The following is an 18,268-nucleotide window of genomic DNA, read 5'->3' on the forward strand; positions in this document are numbered from 1 at the left end:
GGGAGAGGGAGCAGGAGATGGGAGGGGTGCGGGTGGGAGAGAAGTTATGGGGGGGAGCCATTGTAATCCATAAACTGTACTTGGAAATTTATATTTACTAAATAAAAGTTTTAAGAAAAAAGAAAAAATAAAATATGGATTATCTAGGACAGACCTCTGCCAACTATAGATCACAGACAATATATGTCCCAACACTGCCTACTTTTGTAATAAAATGTTAGTGGAACACAGCCACAATGATTCATTTACACATTGTCTTTTGGCAGATTTTCTGTACAATGGCAAAGCCAAGAAGGTGCAACAGAGACTCTATGGCCTTTGAAACCCTGGCTCCTGCTCTACAATCATTTGCTTATTAGTGACTTGCAGGGGTGGGGATTCTTCTGATTCAGAAGGTCTGGGGTGGGACTATAGGTTCTGCTACTCTGGAAAGGTCTGAGGTGATACCAATATTGCTGGACCAACCCTTGGTTAGCAAGGGTCTAGAACTTCGAGCTGCTGGGTACCCACCACATGCTCTTCCCATGGCTGTGGAAGGTCCTTAAATAGGACCTCACATTCTTTGAGAACACATTAGAGAGTCCTGTAGCCCTTATGAAGTTCATATCACAGATGCTATAGATACATGTAGATAATCATTCTGAACAGGCATATACAAATATACACTGCACACTAAGTTCAAATGTCTTCTGTTGCTTCTTCTCAAATATTTATGCCAACTGAAGGCAAAAAATGCTTTCATATGTTCTGATAAATTTTTTCAATTTAAATGAGGTATTGATCTATCTCAGTTGCTTCTACTGGTTTTAAATGATTAAAAGAATGAATAGGAATTACCCATTCACTCATCCAATCATTAGTGTACATATGCACCAACTTACCAAATTATAAAAATTAATTGTATGTCATAAAGCTGAGGGGGGGAGAGTGAATGAGGACAGAAAACCTTTTTTGTTGTTAATTTATTTTTTGAGGAGACAGAAAATCTTCTGGCATTGGCTTCTTTTAAAGGCATGACTGCTCATCTGAACCTTGGAGGAGAAAACCACTTTAAAATATGGGGTCATCTGAGGGAAGGCAAGTCTCAAGCTACCTTTTCTATACTGTGTTCTGTGGTTCTGGGGCTGTGACTCAGCACACCACACATTCCAGACTCACATGCTAGTTGGCTCCCTGTTGGTTCTGCTGATGGAATTAGCAGGAGATTAGATGGTAGGAGGAAGAAAGAGCAGATTTCCTTGCCATTTGTGGTAACCATTGGCATGGTTTCAGCATAAAGAACAGCTTTGGCTCTAATATCCTGAATTCTAACACCTGTGTCTTCAATTCCCTGTATTAAATCCCTGCTATTTGGGATACCTAAAGGAATGGGCTGGTTTTTCTGACTAGACCTGACCCAAAGTTATTAGGTCAAGACAGATAAGCAAACCAATTAAAGAAGTCCTCTGAACAAGAATCTCAGCTTCCTCACATTTCTTAATATTTTTCAGGAAGGGAGGGAGGGAGGGAGAGAGAGAGTGAGCGAGCTCTGACCAGATATTAAGATAGTGTCAACCTGGAAAGTAAGTCAAGGCACATGAAATGTGAGAATAAGAGAGTTTATTTGAGCCAAAATGATGATGGCCACCCAGGAACATAGACTCTGTTTGCCCAGAATAAGTACTACAAAATGGCAAAAGAAGAAAAGAAATGGAGGTTACAACAAGATCATGCTTACAATTACACTGGTTAGTAAGAATAATAAAGACAAATGACTAGCCACTGATTTTTTATTTATACATGCCAGTAGAAAACTTAGATAAGCAGATATGAGATTTATTTATTTATCATACACAATAGGGTCAACTCATTAGCAAGAATGGTCTAGTTGAGATTAGACAAACTTGGAGTCCTGATGTATGTTACTGGGGCCTCGTAGCTCATGCTGTACCTTGTATGATTTCTAATTCCTTTCTCAATAGTGATAGGATATTGTGTACAGGGTTATATTTTAGCACTGAATGGTACTGCCAAGTCCTTCATTATTCATACAAATATCAAATTTGAAAGCCTAAATGTTGGTGTTCAAGTCCTATGGTAAAGGGAATGACATTGAAAGTTATTCAATATGAGAAATATTTCAGCCAGCTGGGGACAGAAATTCAAGACCACTATTTTTCATACATATGAAACCCTCAAACCTCGAAGTTTCTTTTAAATGTCCAAATTAAATTTGGTGAGCATAATTTGAGACTGAACAGAAAAAAATAACATGACATATTGGGACATAAGTATGCTTCTACCAGCAATGACATCGCAGGATTTACCTCTTATTTCTTAACATGCATTAAGGATATATATTTGCCAGCTTATCATTGCTTGAAAGTAAATAAGGGTAGAGAAACTTTTGGTACTCTCATTCAGTATACAGAGAACCTTCTAGGAGTCATGATGGGCAACTTTTTAAAGAATACACCCTCCAATGAGAGAAAGATTCATGATCATTCCTAAGTATGAAGGGGGAGTCTTCAAAAAGTTCATAAAGATACATATTATGAAAAAAGCCATGCTTGAATTTCAACTATTTTTGCCAAAATAAACATTTTTTAGTTCTATTATTCTGCAAACTTTTTGAAACTCGCTTGTAAGAAAATTAAAGGCCAACCACAGAAATTACTACTTGTCTCCAAGGAAAACTATGGAGAAAATTGCTCCTCTACGTAATAAATCAGAGTCAGCTAAGGAAGAACGTGGGTTCTGTTTTCCAAACAGAACATGAAGATGTGTTTACTGACTGGGGCTTCAGAAAAGGGGACTGAAACTAATGAGTCAGAGCAAAGAGATTCAGGCAGGGAGACTGTCTGCCCTGAGTGGTTGCCTTTAAATTACAGAAAAGATTTAGAAGTAGGTTAGGAACCATGTAAATTAAAATTCTGATCCTGAGTGGCAAAGGAAGCAAGAAAAACACCTAGCATCCAAGCTGAGCTACACAGCACTTTGGAAGCCTGAGAAAATATCGCCCACATACCAGAGCACTGTTTTGTATGTGGAGATTTTCATTTTAAGGACCTGGATAGAAAGTAGAGCTATGAAGACCTTGGGAAAGTAATTTTCAACCCCTGAAGACAAATGAAGCAGAGAAATCAATATAAAAAGTTTTCAAATCTGCTTTAGTGAGAAAAGTACTAAGAAATCATCTTGGTCTTATCTTAAAAGTCAATCACCTCCTGGTAAAACAAAAGAGAGATCAGCAGACAGAGTATGCCCCACCCTTCTTCCACTCAAACATTTTGAAAAATGTGAAGCTCATAGGCTTTTTAGAAGATAAGCTTGTATAATAAGCAGTCATATAAACAAAGCTTCATTCAATGACAGACTATATGTACAAGGATAGTCCCATTAGATCATATCAGCTAATGGTATCATTGCAGTCATATTTTGTCTGAGTACTTGCTATGATGTTTCCACAACAACAAAATTGCCTAATGCCACAATTCTCAGAATGAGTCCCCATCATTAAATGATGCATAACTGTAATAAGATCCTAAGAGAAGAATGAGAGCTATTGCTGTGATCAACAAGTCTATAATATAGGCTAAGTTCTGGAAGAAGCTAGGACTTGCAAAGGGGAAGGGGAGGGACATAGCGAGGGAGTAAGGCAATAATGAGTTCTGGGAATTGACCAGCAAGAAAGATCTCTCCCAGTTCTGCAGTCTGGATTTCACCCACTTAGTCCACCACTATGATTCTCAATCCCACAGTTGCTGTAGGAGACAAACTTGCAAGCTTATCACCCTAGTCACCATTTAAGTCATATCCAACCTACCTGTTTCTGTATTTAGGTGCCATTGTTTATAGTTTCCCTTGGTTTTTATGTGTGCTGAGGACTGAAGCAGACATTCAAGTCTCTGAAATTTGTCTATATCATGCTGGTGCACCCACACCTGTTGGAACAAACAAGTAGCAGCCATCTTCACCGCACCATCTTACAATAATAACCCAGCATGGCATAATAGAAAACACAAAGGTTTTAGACCTGCCATGCCCATGATGGTAGCCACTATCATGTGGAGCTATACATTTAATTAAAAATGTAAAACACTCTTCATCAGATGAACTAACAACATTTCCACTATTCAACTGGCATATATGGCTAATGACTACTATATTGGGGTAGTGCATCTATAACATAATTTCATCATTGCAGAAACTATAGAATAATTCCTTAATTGCAGAAAGTTCTATTGGACAATCCTGCTCTATAAGCTCAAATCCTGGGCATGACACTTACTAACTGAGTAGTTTGGGGTAAGTTATTTTAGGATCCCAAGTCCCAATTTCCTTGTCTGTGAAGTGGGATATTAAGAGAATATACCTCATAGAAAAGGATCCAACAAGATCCCTTGGGTAATGTATTGGGTAGAATGCATGGAACACAATAATAATGATTTGTCATCTTTTCAAGTAAACTAAAAAATTCCTTGAAAGGAGGTAAGCAGCAATCAGGATCACTGGCATACTCTTCAGAGTCTTGCATGGGGCATACACTGGCAAATGTCCATAGAGTGTTCTGCTAGACAAACAGTTGACTAAAAAATAGAATTGCTCTTTTTACTCTGTCCCTAAGCAAACCAGAATGCTTTCAACACATCATGTTTCCCAGAGAAAGAATTATGGAGCCTTCTAGTAAGCTGCTCTTCATTTTGAGTAGTGGTAGATTATCCTAATTTCCCAAAGATGAGCTTTTAATCCATGATCAAGGCAGAAAATCAGTCAGGTTTAAGGTAATCTTGGAAACTCCTAAGTAACAAATTATATCAGATAAAAACTGGCCAAGGGAAAAGGCAACCTCAAGGGAACAATGAACTTAGGAATATTATTATTCAAATGTTGACATTTTCTGCAGTACTTTTAATTATCAATAGTCTCATTACACTTAAAATAAACTTTTCAAGATGACAGAAATTAGCACTGACACTCAAAACAACATCACTTGGAGCTGGAGTCCATCAGCTATGACTGTTCACATTTTGTAATATCACATTCAAGTTGCACAACTTCTAAAACCTACCCACACTCTGATTAGCTTCCTAACACTGTCCCACACCAAACCAGCCTTACATTCAGATCATGGTACCCACTGCTCCCTGACTCCATATCTCTCTCCAACAACATCCCCATTAGCAGCAGAAACTTCTAAAGCTGTTCAACCGACTTTAATCAGATTTTTGTCCCCAACTCTCCACTAAGACCACTTTTGGAACCAAGACCTTTTCCACATTGCCAATTCCAATGTTAGTTTCTCTAAGACTCATTTATTTATTTGAAAGGTAAAATGTGTGTGTGGAGACAGAGAGAAAGAGACAGAAAGAGAAAGAGAGCTCTTTCATATGCTGGTTTACTTCCTAAGTATCCACAAGAGCTAGTGCTGGGCCAGGCTAAAGCCAGAAGCCCAGGAACTCCCTCCAGTTCTCCTATGTGTCAGGGACACCAGCACTTCAGCCATCATCCACTCCTTCCGCATCCCATTTTGGAATGACTGTTGGAGACCCAGCTACCCCATTTCTCATGCGGCTCCCTGCTAATCTGCCTTGGAAGGAGGTATCATAGCTATGTTCAGAACTCAGCTCTTCTATTTCCTGTATCAATGATATTTCCACTATTCTGTGTTACCACACAATAGATACTGGTATATACCCAGAATATCTTGGGGAAATAAAAGTTCTTGCCTGGATTGACTAACAATAAAGACACCAATTATATCCATCTATTTATCTGTCCATCTATCATCTATCTGAGGGCGGTGAGAGCTCCCATCCTCTGGTTCACTGGCCAAATGCCCATAACCATGCCAGAGCTGTGCCAGGCTGAAGCCAGAAACCAAGAACTCAATTCAGGTCTCCCACATGGGTGGCAGGGACCCAACTACTTGAGTCATCACTGTTGCCTCTCAGGGTCTACATTAGCAGGAAGCCAGAGAAAGGAGCCTGAGCCAGGAATTGAACCCACACAACTGTGATACAGGACACCAATGTCTTAAACATAGAGGTCAACTCTTTTAATTCCCATGGTTCCCTTAATGTACTCTAAAGAGAGAAGAGAGTTATGGTTCCAAGAGGTGATATGGGGACAGAAAAGAAAGGAGGGAGGATGTCAGAATTTAGAGCAAATACTATTCTGCTTTCTCTTTAACCTATCCTGATCTGGTGGGATTGGAATGCTAAAAAAAGTCACAAATTGTATATATGAAAATAAAGAGGGGTAGTACTACCCACTGTCCCTCCATGACAGAGAGTTCATCACAATTCAGGCTGAGATAGTGCATGACAATTAGGTGCACTTTAGCACTAGGTTAATTTACAATCACCTTTTGCCCAGATGAATGATTTTCTTTTTTTTTTAAAGATTTATTTATGTATTTTAAAGACAGAGTTACAGAGAGGCATAGAGAGAGAGAGGTATTCTATCAGCTAATTCACTCCCCAGATGGCTGCAATGGTTGGAGCTGTGCTAATCCAAAGCCAGGAGCCAGGAGCTTCTTCTGGGTCTCCCACATGGGTGCAGGGGCCCAAGCACTTGGGCCATCTTCTATTGCTTTCCTAGGCCACGGCAGAGAGCTGTATCATAAGTGGAGCCGACAGGACTAGAACCAGCACCCACATGGGATGCTGGCACTGCAGGCGGCAGCTATACCAGCTACCCCATAGCACTGGCCCCAACTGACTTTCTATATCAATGGCTCACTAGGCAAAGTACACTAGTATTTCCTCTCCTTATCCTACTTCTCCTCTCTAATTTTAGATCTCATCCTTGTTGCTCCCCGTCTTCGTGGAGGAACGACACAGGACCCTGCGCTGTTCTTTTGTCTGCTCGGCCCTCCCCGGGTTTGCTGCTGGTTCTTCCCGGGTTGGCTACCGTCCCTTCCACCTCCGTGGAAGGGCGGTTCCCCCTGCCGCTTTTCCCCACTTCCGTGGGGGAGCGGCACACCGCCGGCCGGCTCTCTCGGGGGCTGCTCAGGTGTTCCTTCAGATAGATGTTCCTCGTGCATGTTGTCTCTCTCCTCCTTTATAGTCCTCTTCCACCAATCCCAACTCTGCTACCCACACGCCGAGTACGCTGCTCTCCTCCAATCAGGAGCAGGATCAGCTCCTGCAGGTCATCACTCAAGTTGGCGAGAGGCAGCTGCGTAGAAGTTGTTACTCCTCTCCCAGCGCCATATTGTGGGAGAGCAGATGCATAGAATAAGTCTTAATTCGAGTAACAGTCTAGTCCGAGTTGCTCCCCACAATTCCCCCTTTCTTTTTATTTTTTGGCGTTGATATGCGCCTGTCTTCGGTGCCCCGTGGCACACACTCTGCTCTGCTTGCTGGAGTTGCCCACAGGTGCTTACAAGCCCTACCAATCAGGCAAACCGAATCCGGGTCCTCTCTTCGCCATGTTGTGAGGAGGTTTTTAGGTGCTGATGCGTGCCTGTGTTCGGTGCCCTGCAGCGCATGCTCTGCTCTGCTAGAACTGCCTGCAGGTGCTTACAAGCCCTACCAACCAGGCAAACCGAATCCAAGCCCTCTCATTGCCATCTTGTGGGGAGACTTATTGGTGTTGATAACATACCTGTCTTCGGTGACCTGCAGCCGCCCAGAGGTGCTTATCGTCTTACTAATCAGGCAGACCGAATCCAAGCTCTCTCATTGCCATGTTGTGGGGAGGCCTTATTTTTCTGTTTCTCTATCTCCGGGCATTCCTATTTCTCCTATTTTACTTCTATCTGCCAGCATTCCTATTTCTCTCATTTTACTTCTAAACTTCTGTTTCTCTTATCCCCGCAGTTTCCCGGCGCCCGCCCCGAGGCTGCTTCTCGGCACCTCGCCCCGCGGTGGCTTCCCGGCTTCGTGCACTCCGCGGTCTCCGCGCCTTTGCGCCCGCACCACGGCCTTCGCGCTAGCCCCGCATTCCCTATCTACTTGCGCCCCGCGCGCTCTCTCTGCACGCGGCGGCTTCCGCGAATCACACAGCCTAGCTCACGTTTCCGCTTCTTGGTTTTCAGTCTAAGTTCTCCGGGCTAACCTGACGAAATGCAACCTATAGCTTACGTCTCCGCTCCCGGTTTGGCTTCCCGTCTTTTGCTCCCCTGCTAATCTGACGGATTCCAACCTGGCTTATGTCTCCACCTCTGGTTTTAGCTTTTCGCCTTTTGCTCCCCGGGCTGACTTGAAGAATTCCAACCTGGCTTACATCTCCGCCTCAGCCTGCCCCCGCGGCTTCATCCTCCCTAACATATTTTTTTCTCTACCCGGTATGTTTCCTAACTTTTCTTCCAACAATATTCCTCCCTCATTTCTCCTGGCTTCTCCCCACAGTCCGTATCCAAGTCTAAGTTTCTTCTAGCTTTCACTTTCGCTTTCGACCTTAGAGATTTCTCCCAGCTTCCCCCCGTAGTCCGTATCCGAGTCTATGCCTAGGCTTTCGATAGCTTCTTCCGGCACCTTTTCCGTCCGGCTTTTCCCTAGGCTCTTTGCTAGTCTCTCTCCGGTATTTTCCCACTTCTTCCCGTTTCTTCCCTCCTAAGTTTCCTATCCGAGTCACGGCACCATTATGTCGCTCCCCCTCTTCGTGGAGGAACGACACTAAACCCTGCCTAGGCTTCCTATCCGAGTCACGGCACCATTATGTCGCTCCCCCTCTTCATGGAGGAACGACACTAAACCCTGCCTAGGCTTCATATCCGAGTCACGGCACCATCATGTCACTCCCCGTCTTCGTAGAGGAACGACACAGGACCCTGCGCTGTTCTTTTGTCTGCTCGGCCCTCCCCGGGTTTGCTGCTGGTTCTTCCCGGGTTGGCTACCGACCCTTCCACCTCCGTGGAAGGGCGGTTCCCCCTGCCACTTTCCCCAATTCCGCGGGGGAGCGGCACACCGCCGGCCGGCTCTCTCGGGGGCTGCTCAGGTGTTCCTTCAGATAGATGTTCCTCGTGCATGTTGTCTCTCTCCTCCTTTATAGTCCTCTTCCACCAATCCCAACTCTGCTACCCACACGCCGAGTACGCTGCTCTCCTCCAATCAGGAGCAGGATCAGCTCCTGCAGGTCATCACTCAAGTTGGCGAGAGGCAGCTGCGTAGAAGTTGTTACTCCTCTCCCAGCGCCATATTGTGGGAGAGCAGATGCATAGAATAAGTCTTAATTCGAGTAACAGTCTAGTCTGAGTTGCTCCCCACAATCTCCTATCACTGGATCTATTATGCCACTCCAAGCAATCAAGAAAGAGAGTCATGAGCCAACAACTGTCTGCAATGGAGCAAGTTAGAGCCGTGGACAAAAAAATAATGCAGGGCCGGCGCCGTGGCTCAATAGGCTAATTCTCCACCTTGTGGCGCTGGCACACCGGGTTCTAGTCCCAGTCGGAGCGCCGGATTCTGTCCCGGTTGCCCCTCTTCCAGGCCAGCTCTCTGCTGTGGCCAGGGAGTGCAGTGGAGGATGGCCCAAGTGCTTGGGCCCTGCACCCCATGGGAGACCAGGAGAAGCTCCTGGCTCCTGCCATCGGATCAGCGCGATGCGCTAGCCACAGCACGCCAGCCGCGGCAGCCATTGGAGGGTGAACCAACGGCAAAAGGAAGAACTTTCTCTCTGTCTCTCTCTCTTTCACTGTCCACTCTGCCTGTGAAAAAAAAATAATGCAGTCTTTCCACCAATGTTCACATTTCAGAGGTTTCCAAGGAAAGAAAGCATTAAAAGGTACAATGATAGGGCATAAGCTGTTGTCTTTGAATGGTATGAGAATCAGAATACATCAAGACATTCTACTAATGGTAATAGCAATGAGGACAACAACCATTGATTGAGCATCTGCTAGGTGCCTGTCATGTTCTGTGGTGAGTACTTCACGTATAAGCATGTAGTTTTATCCTTACAATCACTCCAGGAATCACTCAAGCTCATCAGGAAAACAAAGATACTTTGTATTCCTAATGAAAAAAGTTGAGTACAGGGAATAAAAACTTTGCAACCTTTAGGAAGGCTGCAGGAGTAAAATCAAGAAAGGCATTTTGCTGAACTCCTAAAGTGAAGATATTTTAAGGGGTGATCTCAGCAGCTTCAGTGAGAGAGTCTCAGGAGGACCACAAACACCATGGAAAAGTGCTACAGATGATCCAGGTTTTCCTTCTCTTCTAAACGCGTGTAAGTAAGTCCCTCCCACTAGATTATAATCCAGCTTCATGCTGGAAAGGCATTCTGTGAAATTTGGATTCAGGGCTGGTGCTGTGGTTCACTTGGTTAACCCTCCGCCTGCGGCGCCAGTACCCCATATGGGTGCAAGGTTCTAGTCCTGGTTGCTTCTCTTCCAGTCCAGCTCTCTGCTGTGGCCCAAGAAGGCAGTGGAGGATGGCCCAAGTGCTTGGGCCTTGCACCTGCATGAGAGACCAGAAGGAAGCACCTGGCTCCTGGCTTCGGATCAGCGCGGTGCCAGTCGTAGCGGCCATTTAGGGGGTGAACCAACAGAAGGATGATCTTTCTTTCTGTCTCTCTCTCTCACTGTCTATCTGTCAAATAATTAAAAAAAAGAAATTTGGATTCAGCTTTCTCCCCTGTGAACTAGAGAAATTTTGGAGAGGGATGAGGATGATGCTAGTTTGACAACAAATAAATCGACCTGCTTATAAAATAGGCATCTTAATCCCTATTTAGAGATGGAAAAGCTCAGTAATTATTTCACAGATATAGGAAAATAAGGAGGAGGAGCTGGTTGGTGAAGACTATGAAACTTTTTGTCCAACTATCTATTATGGAAGTTTTCAAAAAGTATTACATAATGATATAATGAGTGCTTCTGTATAATAACCATATAGACTCAATAATTGCTAACTTCTTAACAGTTGCTGTGTGTATGTATATGTCCTTTTTGGAACTAGTTAAAACTAAGTGGTAGACATCATGACACTTTACCTTCAATATTTCATGTATCTCCTAAGAATAAAAATGTCTTCTTATGAACATAAAACATCATTAATGTATCCATCAGTAACAATAATTCCCTAACATTATACATATTTTTTAATTTATTTGACAGGTAGAGTTATAGGTAGTGAGAGAGAGAGACAGAGAGAAAGATCTTCCTTCCGTTGGTTCACCCCCCAAATGGCCGCTACAACTGGAACTACACTGATCCAAAGCCAGGAGCCAGGTGCTTCTTCCTGGTCTCCCATGTTAGTGCAGGTGCCCAAGCACATGGGCCATCCTCCCCTGCCCTCCCGGGCCACAACAGAGAGCTGGACTGGAAGAGGAGCAGCTGGGACCAGAACCCTGCACCCATATGGGATGCCGGTGCCACAGGCGGAGGATTAACCAAGTGAGCCACAGCATCAGCCCCCCTAATATTATATTTAGTCCACATTCAAATTTATCCGATAATGTCTTTTATAGCCATTTTTTAAATGAAGATGTGGTTGATTATAAACTTATTTTTACATATAGTCTAAAATAACTGCTAAGTTTTAGATGTTCAGCAGGCAGGTGAAAATACAGGCCCAGTGTTCAAAAGACAATTAGAAAGAAAAGAACGTCAGAGAATGATGAGGTTCCAAAAGAGAGAGCAAAGATGAGAAGCCATCAAATGGAATATCAGTGCATCAAAGGGAGAGAAGAAGGGGCTAACAAGATCAAATACTAAATATCAGATTAGGCAGACAAGGTCCAAGGAAAACAACATTGACTTGGCTAGCCAGATCCTATGGTTAGAAATTTTATTAAACTAGGCCAGCGCTGCGGCTCACTTGGCTAATCCTCTGCCTGCGGCGCCAGCACCCCGGGTTCTAATCCTGGTTGGGGCGCCGGATTCTGTCCAGGTTGTTCCTCTTCCAGTCCAGCTCTCTGCTGTGGCCCGGGAAGGCAGTGGAGGATGGCCCAAGTCCTTGGGCCCTGCACCAACATAGGAGACCAGGGTGGGGGGACACCTGACTGCTGGCTTTGGATCAGCACAGCGCGTTGGCCATAGTGGCCATTTGGGGGGTTAACCAACGGAAAGGAAGATCTTTCTCTCTGTTTCTCTCTCTCTCACTCACTACCTAAATCTGCCTTTCAAAAAATAAAAATAAAAAAATAAGTTTTATTAAACTAATAAAGCCAGGTTTCAAAGGATTTAGTAAAAGTGAGTTATGAAAAATTGGAACTGCAAGTATAATCCTCTGTCCAAAAGCATCTCATTGAAAGGGGGTCAGAGGCTATATGGACCTGAAGTCCTCAACTTTTTCACCACCATGAGCCCTTTTCATCTTTCTCTCCCCTCTTCAACACTGCTAATCTGGAGGCAATGTTTTAAAAGATACTGTTTACCACATGAAGTTTAATAATAATAAGGTCCATAGATTTTGTTTATTAGGTTAACTGTCCATTAAAATTTAACAAAATCACAGATGAGTCTCCCCTGAAGGGGAGGGTTGAGAGTCTTGCCATAAGAGAAGGAACATTTTTTCCAAGACACAGGTAATGAAGACAGAAACAAAAAAAAAATGTTGAGGTGAGAAGATACTTGTATAGACAAATGTCATTAGTTATTAAGCATGAGAGAAAGAATTTGAGAAAACAACTGTCACAGTATCTTGAGATATGTCATATGATAAAAGCAGGGATGGCAGGAGTACATTGGAAACTTAAAATATAAGGAAAATAACTGCAATAGTTACTGAGTCAATTTAGCAGTTGGATCAGTCTTCATTGAGCACTTGCTGTACTCAGGCATGCTGAAAGACATTATGTTACAAAGTCTCAGTCCAGATTTCACTTCTTTTCTAATAAGAGAGGGTACCCTCCTTACTTGGCTCTCATGACAATACACTTTTATGCTTTTTTTTCCTGCTTCTCTAGCCTTCTCAATCCTGAGAGCCCCTTCTCTTCCATGGTTCCCTTAAAACCCAAGGGTTAAATATTGAGGGACATCAGGTTTCTATCCCTGGCGACCTTCTCTTACCACTTTACATGTTCTCTTTGAGTGATCACATCTACTCATGCCACTTGAAGTGGAAGTTTGCTGTTGTTGACTGCCAAACCTCTATTCTGAGGCCTCTCTCAAAGGCCAGACTCATATGTAATGCAGGAGAACAAATGGATATTTAAAATCAAAACTGTAGCCATTTCCCTTCTAGAGGGTATCATTCATGTCAATAGTGAAGTATCTGTACAACCAGAAAACGCATATTAGTTTAACACTCTGCATGGATTTCAGAAAATATTAGCAACAAAATAAAATGATCTGTTGGTTCCATCTTTCTGTGAACTCTGTGAAATATCTTCCTATCTGTATTATACCCCAAGGATGTATAACATTGTTAGCAGGGCACATTAATGCAACTTCAGATATGCAAAGATGGCTTGTAGAGAGGAACCACAAAGAAATTAATTGCATAGTACAGTGGGAAGATTTGTTTTGTTTTGTTTTACTTTGCTTTTGTTTGTTTGTTTCTGTTGCTAGAAGACACTGAGAAAGGGAAAGAAGAGAGGGCAAAGCAATTCAGAGGGGGCTGGAGCCCAGGTTGGCAGTCATGGATGGACAAGTGCTTCCTAAGAATAAGGATGATAGGAGAGCGGCAAGATGGCAGAATAGGAAGGGAGCACACTGATAGTCCGGGGAGAGACAGTTTAATAAAAGTGGAGATACTGCAGGTTCAAGGAAGAGTAGGGGAAGAAACAGCAGAGGAAACTCTTCCGGAACTAGTGATTCACAGTGGACCTGTGTGGAGAGTGTGGGAGCCTACAGTTCGGGACACCAGCAGCAGACTCAACACACCAGCGCTGGAACGCGAGGTGAGCTGAACCTCAATAGCCCGAGACACTGGCAGGCAAGCGGAAAGAGGAGACTAGAGGGAATGACCCCGGGGGGAAAAGTTCACCAGGCTAACTAGAAGAGAGAGAGAAAAAAAAAGTGACTGATACGGACACAAGTTTCTCTCTCTCCACTCACCTCTCAAAGGCGAGCAAGACAAAGAGCAGGCGACATCTTGGACATAAATCATAAGCAGGGCGACCTCAGGTCTGCACCGGCCCTGAGCCTAGCAGAAAAATCTAACTCTGGGGGGGGTGGTGAATAAACAGGATATTAGGACCTAGCAAATGTGTGGTACTACTGAACTGAGACTGTGAAAAAGAGACAGTGGGGGAGAGAACTCACGGAATTCACGTGAGTACTCTCCAGAGATGCTACAATTTGGTAACCTTGGCAACACAGTGGGAGACTGCAGGAGAATTTGAGCCCATACTGAGGGCAGGACAGATTCCCTGTGTGGTCCTTGGGAAAGAGCTTCCGATCTCTGGCTCCTGTGGGTATATCATTTGCCTGCTAACTACCTCCAATTCCGTTCAGCCGTGAGGAATTACTTCCCTTTTGAATCAAAAAAAAAAAAAAAAAGAAAGAAAGAAAGAAAGAGAGAGAGAGAGATCTACCACACCTAACCTGGGAGTGTCACCTTTGGCACACCAAACAGAGCTCTCAGGCCACACCCATCTCAAGCCTCTAAGGCTCCATCCAAAACAGACAGTCCACTTAATCTAGAGTCATAGTATACCAAGAAAAAACACCACAGTGAAGAAACCAAAGAATATCTCCAATATGCCAAACAACAAACGCAAAAACTGAGGTAATAAGAACAAGGAAGACACTATGATGCCCCCAAATGAAAAAGACACCCCAATTCAAGATTATGAAGATGATGAGATAGAAGAAATGCAAGAAGCAGATCTCAAAAAATTGATAAGAACATTAAGAAGTTCTCAAAAACAAATTCTTGAACTACAGAAATCCTTAATGGACAAGATAGAAAATCTTTCTCGTGAAAATGAAATATTAAGGAGGAATCAAAATGAAATGAAACAACTAGTAGAACATAAAACTGTGATAGTGACAAGAAATCATAATGAAACGAAGAATTCAATAGATCAAATGGCAAACACATTAGAGAGCCTTAAAAACAGAATGGGTGAAGCAGAAGAGAGAATATCGGACTTAGAAGACAGAGAACAGGAAAGGATACAGTCAAATCAAAGAAAAGAAGAGGAAATTAGAAATCTAAAAAATATTGTGGGAAATCTACAGGATACTATTAAAAAAACCAACATTCGGGTTCTAGGAGTTCCTGAAGGCATGGAGAGGGAGAAAGGATTAGAAGGCCTTTTTAGTGAGATAATAGCAGAAAATTTCCCAGGTTTGGAGAAGGACAGAGACATCCTAGTACAACAAGCTCATAGAACCCCTAGTAAACATGACCAAAAGAGATCCTCACCATGACACGTGGTAATCAAACTCACCACAGTGAAACAGAAAGAAAAGATCCTAAAATGTGCAAGAGAGAAACGTCAGATTACTTTCAGAGGATCTCCAATCAGACTCACAGCTGACTTCTCATCAGAAACCCTACAAGTTAGAAGGGAATGGCGAGATATAGCCCAGGTACTAAGAGAGAACAACTGCCAGCCCAGAATATTATATCCTGCAAAGCTCTCATTTGTGAATGAAGGTGAAATAAACACCTTTCACAACAAACAGAAATTGAAAGAATTTGTCGCCACTTGTCCAGCCCTGCAAAAGATGCTTAAAGATGTGTTACACACAGAAACAAAGAAACACGGTCATCAATATGAAAGAAGGTAAAGGAAGGAAAGCTCACAGCAAAAGATCACAGGGAATTCAAAGCATATATTAGAAAATATCTTTGGCAAATGGCAGGGCAAAGTTACCACTTATCATTAGTTACATTGAACGTGAATGGCCTGAACTGTCCAGTTAAAAGACACCGATTGGCTGATTGGCTTAAGGAACAAAACCCATGTGTTTGCTGCTTACAAGAAACACATCTTTCCAACAAAGATGCATACAGACTGAAAGTGAAAGGCTGGAAAAAGATATACCATGCCAACAGAAATGAAAAAAGAGCGGGCGTAGCCATCTTAATATCGGACAACATAAACTTTACCACAAAAACTGTTAAGAGAGACAAAGAGGGACACTATATAATGATTAAGGGATCAATACAATAAGAAGATATAACAATTATCAATGTATATGCACCTAACTACAGGGCACCGGTTTATCTAAAAGTTTTGTTAACGGACTTAAAGGGAGACTTAGACCCCAATACAATAGTACTGTGGGACTTCAATACGCCACTCTCAGAAATAGACAGATCAATAGGACAGAAGATCAACAAGGAGACAGTAGATTTAAATGACACTATAGCCCAAATGGATCTAACAGATATATACAGAAATTTTGATCCTACATATAAAGCATCTACATTCTTCTCAGCAGTACATGGCACCTTCTCTAGGATTGACCACATACTAGGCCATAAAGCAAGTCTCAGCAAATTCAAAAGAATTGGAATCATACCATGCAGCTTCTCAGACCATAAAGGAATGAAGCTGGAAATTAGCAACTCAGGAATCCCTAGAGCATAGGCAAACACATGGAGATTGAACAACATGCTCCTGAATGAACAATGGGTCATAGAAGAAATTAAAAGAGAAATCAAAAATTTTCTGGAAGTAAATGAGGATAACAGCACAACATACCAAAACTTACGGGACGCAGCAAAAGCAGTGTTAAGAGGAAAGTTTATATCAATAGGTGCCTACATCAAGAAATTGGAAAGGCACCAAAAAGATGAGCTTTAAATGAATCTCAAGGATCTAGAAAATCTGCAGCAAACCAGACCCAAATCTAGTAGGAGAAGAGAAATAATTAAAATCAGAGAAGAAATCAATAGGATTGAATCAAAAAAAAAAAAATTACAAAAAATCAGCCAAACAAGGAGCTGGTATTTTGAAAAAATAAACAAAATTGACACCCCATTGGCCCAACTAACTAAAAAAAGAAGAGAAAAGACCCAAATCAATAAAATCAGAGATGAAAAAGGAAATGTAACAACACACACCACAGAAATAAAAAGAATCATCAGAAATTACTACAAGGACTTGTATGCCAGCAAACAGGGAAACCTATCAGAAATGGATACATTCCTGGACACATGCAACCTACCTAAATTGAACCAGGAAGACATAGAAAACCTGAACAGACCCATAACTGAGACAGAAATTGAAACAGTAATAAAGGCCCTCCCAACAAAGAAAAGCCCAGATGGATTCACTGCTGAATTCTACCACACATTTAAAGAAGAACTAACTCCAATTCTTCTCAAACAATTCAGAACAATCGAAAAAGAGGGAATCCTCCCAAATTCTTTCTATGAAGCCAGCATCACCTTAATTCCTAAGCCAGAAAAAGATGCAGCACTGAAAGAGAATTACAGACCAATATCCCTGATGAACATAGATGCAAAAATCTTAAGTAAAATTCTGGCCAATAGAATGCAACAACACATCAGAAAGATCATCCACCCAGACCAAGTGGGATTCATCCCTGGCATGCAGCCATGGTTCAATGTGCGAAAAACAATCAATGTGATACACCACATTAACAGACTGCAGAAGGAAAACCATATGATTATCTCAATAGATGCAGAGAAAGCATTTGATAAAATACAACACACTTTCATGATGAAAACTCTAAGCAAACTGGGTATGGAAGGAACATTCCTCAATACAATCAAAGCAATTTATGAAAAACACACGGCCAACATCCTATTGATTGGTGAAAAGTTGGAAGCATTTCCACTGAGATCTGGGACCAGACAGGGATGCCCACTCTCACCACTGCTATTCAATATAGTTCTGGAAGTTTTAGCCAGAGCTATTAGGCAAGAAAAAGAAATTAAAGGGATACAAATTGGGAAGGAAGAACTCAAACTATCCCTCTTTGAAGATGATATGATTCTTCATTTAGGAGATCCAAAGAACTCTACTAAGAGACTATAGGAACTCATAGAAGAGTTTGGCAAAGTAGCAGGGTATAAAATCAATGCACAAAAATCAACAGCCTTTGTATACACAGGCAATGCCATGGCTGAGGAAGAATTTCTAAGATAAATCCATAAAAAATAGCTACAAAAACAATCAAATACCTTGGAATAAACTCAACCAAGGACGTTAAGGATCTCTACAATGAAAATTACAAAACCTTAAAGAAAGAAATAGAAGAGGATACCAAAAAATGGAAAAATCTTCCATGCTCATGGATTGGAAGAATCAACATCATCAAAATGTCCATTCTCTCAAAAGCAATTTACAGATTCAATGCAATACCAATCAAAATACCAAAGACATTCTTCTCAGACCTGGAAAAAATGATGCCGAAATTCATATGGAGACACAGGAGACCTCGAATAGCTAAAGCAATCTTGTACAACAA

At 42.3% G+C, this 18,268-nt stretch overlaps 1 pseudogene; it reads left to right on the forward strand.

The window, feature by feature from the left end:
• The first annotated feature begins 1,613 nt into the window (after nt 1-1,613).
• LOC100354382 (T-complex protein 11-like X-linked protein 2 pseudogene) overlaps nt 1,614-18,268 on the forward strand; it is a 28,841-nt pseudogene continuing 12,186 nt past the window's right edge.

This window comes from Oryctolagus cuniculus, chromosome X, assembly GCF_051225735.1.
Source record: "Oryctolagus cuniculus isolate XC-2025 breed Fujian yellow rabbit chromosome X, ASM5122573v1, whole genome shotgun sequence".
NCBI classification, from domain to species: domain Eukaryota; kingdom Metazoa; phylum Chordata; class Mammalia; order Lagomorpha; family Leporidae; genus Oryctolagus; species Oryctolagus cuniculus.